Source organism: Canis aureus, chromosome 9 (genome assembly GCF_053574225.1).
Source record: "Canis aureus isolate CA01 chromosome 9, VMU_Caureus_v.1.0, whole genome shotgun sequence".
In the NCBI taxonomy this organism is placed as follows: Eukaryota; Metazoa; Chordata; class Mammalia; order Carnivora; family Canidae; genus Canis; species Canis aureus.
The window spans coordinates 13,469,372-13,473,702 of record NC_135619.1 but is presented as its reverse complement, the minus strand read 5'-3'; the positions used below and the strand labels follow the sequence as shown (position 1 = coordinate 13,473,702).

The 4,331-nt window shown below is 39.0% G+C and overlaps 1 non-coding gene across 1 annotated transcript; it reads right to left on the bottom strand.

The window, feature by feature from the left end:
- Positions 1–1,410: 1,410 nt before the first annotated feature.
- On the bottom strand, positions 1,411–1,515 carry LOC144321362 (U6 spliceosomal RNA). Its single transcript, XR_013387031.1, has one exon. It is a non-coding gene; the product is annotated as a U6 spliceosomal RNA (small nuclear RNA).
- Positions 1,516–4,331: the final 2,816 nt, after the last annotated feature.

The following is a 4,331-nucleotide window of genomic DNA, read 5'->3' as shown; positions in this document are numbered from 1 at the left end:
GCTTACACATTGGGATTTCTGTTGTGCAGAGTCCTTGCCAGCTACTTCTATCCTCCTTCTCCCTGCCATCTGACTCATTAGGATCCTAGAAACCTCAGAATTCAACGTTTTTTCAGTTATTTTATTTCCTTAAAACAACAACAACTTTGGAATGCATTGTCACCCACTGAGCATTTATTGTGTTACTACAATTGTGGTTGTCTGTGTGACATTCATATCACCTTTCTCCCCGTATAACAACTCTACTGAGTCTCCTCAGTTTTACACACCAGGTGGCATTCACCTCTCCACAATGGCTAGTTCAAGGGTCTCCAAAGCTGAGATTCTTGTTCATTGTGAGATGTCATGTTCTCTCTTCCCTGGATTTTAAGGGGAAAGTATGTTGCCCTGATAGCTGCTGGCAGGCATCTTGCAATGGTGGGGGATGCCAGCCTGAGGGAGAGGCAACGTATGGAATAAGGCATAGTCAGTAGAGCTTTAGAGAAGTCTAGCCAGAACTTATGTGAGTAATGCTTGAGGCTTACATTTCCTATGGACTTTTAGGTACAGGTGCCAATGAATTCCCATTACTATTTAAGGCAGTTTGAGTTCAATTTTCTGTTGTTTTCAGCATAAATTATTCTGATGTAGAGCCTTTAAATTCATTTACTTCTCTCAAATTTTGGGTTACTGACTTCACATTAAAATATCCTCACCATCAGTGTATTGGCACAGCACTACGTACTTCCAGTGTCTTTTGCCCTCATGACAACCTTATGAGATAGGTAATAATATTATGGAGTTTCCACTTTTCGGATGAAGATACTCAGGCTCTGAGAGAGTGTGATTTCTCTAAAGACACAAAACCTCTAAGCAGCAGTAGAATCTGAATTAAGCCTATTGCAAATACCATATGATATCTATTTATTATAGAAAAGAAACAAGATAAAAATTCATCTTTGTAGACAGTTGGCAGCAATCACTTGTATTTGTGAAATACCTTCTCTATTTCCAAAGCATATTTGAGCCTACCCTTTTGACAAATATCAACTGTAGGTGCTGACGGATACAGAGGCCAGTCACAACGACTACCTAGGAAATGAGTCAAGGTGTATCTAACCAATGCAGGTAGAAGAAAGTGCTGCACAATAAAAAAGTTAAACAATATTCTCCAATGACAGACGCAGTGTGTAAGCCTCTGAGTCTTCCAGAAAGGGCTTCAATATCATTGTATTTGATTAAGTCTGAATGAGTGAGGTACACATTGGGACTTGGAGGAAGTGTCACTGAAGAATAGGCAACCCCCTCCTTCTTCCAAGCCCGGCTGGATCCTTATGATCAGATCATCAATCTTGATATTACACAAAAATGACCATAGAGACTGGTATAAAAGAAGCATCAACATACCTTCTTTTTTTTCTTCCCAGTTTTAAAAATGTGGAACATTTTGCAAAATTTCGATGTCATCCTTGCACAGGGGCCATGCTAATCTCTGAATTATTCCAATTTTAGTATATGTGCTGCTGAAGCAAGCACCACACCTTCTTTTAACTTATTTATTCTCCCTAGGCTAGCACAGTCTGGTCCAGGATCTTTCTGGTCTCAGAGTTGCAGAGTCAGAGCAAGGGTCAGTTATCCTGGTGTCTCTGAGAATCTTACAGGCCCTCAGACTAGCTATAAGTCTGTCAGAGTGATGATTATAATTTTATAGATGGAAAAGTTAAGATAATTAAGTGGGGGGTTAAAATTATTTGGCATCCAAGTGCATTAGGCGGTAACAGAACTGAATGAAAACTAAGGTATTTTGACTGGTTCTTCAATCCTTATTTAACTAGGATGCATTAGTTTTTCATCCACGGGAAGTTACCCAGGCCAATTTTGTTGTAAGTGAAGCCCAGAATAAAGATCAGGAACATCATTGGAGGGACAGGCTGTGCCTTTGAGTATAAAACTCAAAAAGAGTAAGGCTGGATTTGTTTGTAGTAATTAATGTTGAAGAGTTGGTAATGAGACTAGACACGTAGTTTAATCAGACTGTCTGGTGGTCACCCAGAACAGACACACTATGATGCCTATGACACTAATGTGGAAAAGCCGCGGTTTCTTGGCCCAGTGAGTGACTGTTAATCCCCCAGACAATGCTAATTTCCCAGCATGGTGAGGGGCTTCAGGTCCATAAAGTTTCCAGGGCTTTTTCCCATGTGTTTTGATTAGTGCGTTTTTGATAAAGTGGGCAACAGTCTCTTTTCTCATTGCTAACATTCCCTTTTGGTGCACCAGCAGCAGTCTCAAGAAGTCTTCTACCACCATAAATTCTAAATGCTCTTGGCTAGCTTAATGGTATTGGATAGTCTAGAACAGGGGGCATCTTAGATAATGGATAATTTTGGACAATTCCCATGTCTCACTTTCTCATTCACTCAGAAATATTTATTGACTGCGTTCTGTGTGTTGGGCCCAGTGCTAGTTCCTGAGTAGAGAATAAAGAGCACGCAGATGTGATCACTGCACTGATAAAACTTGCAGTTTAGTGGGGAGGGTAGCATCAGATACATAATTACAAAACATGATGAATGAAATGGGATAGACTTGAGTACTACAAAGACATATACCAGGGGAATCGCATTTTGGATTGGGGTACCACCTTGTGAGGAAGTGACTCTTTATGCTGAGAAAGCACCAGCAAGATAGAGTGGGAACAAGAGTTTCTTAAGCAAAAGAAAAGGCAGGTTAGTAGTTGTGGCGGAGGAAAGAATCTGTCCTGTTGAAGTAACTGAAGCTGGGGTGTGGGAGCAAGGAGGGAGAGAGGTAAGCAGGGAGAGGTGAGTATGTGCAGACCCATGAACTCTGGGCATTTAAGCTTTGGAATCTTGAGATGTCTGGAATCAAATCTTAGCTTCTACTTTTACTTATGATATTGGGCAAGTCACTTAATTTCTTTGTGAGTCAGTTTCGACTGCATTGAAATTATCTACTGGGCAAACTAATGTAGAATAAATGAATCTAAATGTCTGGTCCATAGCCCTGCCCGTTCCTTCTCTCCACCATCTGCTTCCTTTTCTCTTCCTGCATTTTTATTCAGCGCTATTGTTGTAGTTGGATAGTTATTTAACAGTGGTTTTCTTGGCTCTTTCCCATTACCTTGCAACCCAAATAATCAAAAACTGAATCATCTAGATGTTAATTATTGTTTAAGAAATTTCATTTCCATCATTGACATTATCTTTATTAATTATAACAGATGCATTTACAATCAATTGTTAGTCTATCCTTGCTTTTAAGTCTATCCTTGAGAGATTCTCAGGTTCATGTTGGCTTAACATTTTATTTACAAAATAGTTGTGATTTTTTTTAAACTTGGAAGATTGTTTTTGATGCATAATATGAAAGCTGACTGTGTGACTTAGGAAACCAAAAATATTTATTCAGAAAACATTCATTGCAGTTAACTGTCATGTTGAAAAGGCAGCTTTTTGTTTCAGGGCAATGAATGCAACACAGTATATTTTAGTTTATTAGCACTGTTGGTTGAGAGTGGTTATACAAAAACGCTTGGACAAATATTCCCAAATATAACAAGTGCCCCAGATTCTCCAACGTTAGGAAGATGTCACAGGATGTACTCATTCTTCCAAGTAAATGAACTAGATCAAGGAGTTCTTCTGTTTCTTTTTCTCCCCACCGTTATTATAATAGAGCATATTGTGAATGAATTTCTCGAAGTGGGAACTAGCACTAAAATCTTTCAAAAGTGCTTTTACAGGGAGTTTATGCTTCACACCGTCTTAGTGGCTACCTCTGTGACCTAGAACTACACCTTTGGCTTCCATGGGCCTTAGGATAAAAGATAAACACCTTTATGTTTCCTCCTAACCTCACAGGATTGTCCTGGGGGTTAGACTAGATGCCATTTTTAAAATAGTTGAGAACGGGGAGCATTCATTCAACAAACCTGACTGAATGGAAAGAAACAAAAGTGCTCAATATCAGTGTGGTCCAGGTGTATTATTTAATTGTAACAGCCTTACAAAGTAGCCAGGGCAGTAACTGTAAAGTGCTAGGGGAATGGTAGGTGCTAGATGATGAAGATTTTTAGAATTCACTTTTTATGTTTTTCTAAATAATTAAATTACACAACTACTCTATAACTCATTTTGTTGTTCATCAACCCGTGCTGTCAGTAGGTTCTTTTCCCTATGTAACCCTCTAACCCTTTCATTGTTTACCCTTGCCCTCTTGCTTTTTGAATGAGTTATAAAATGGTTCTCAACGACTTAAAACACTCATCCACTTTTTAGCCTTCTCTTTTAAGAAGTCAGAGCTATCTCTTATCTTGTATATGGTTTACTTTT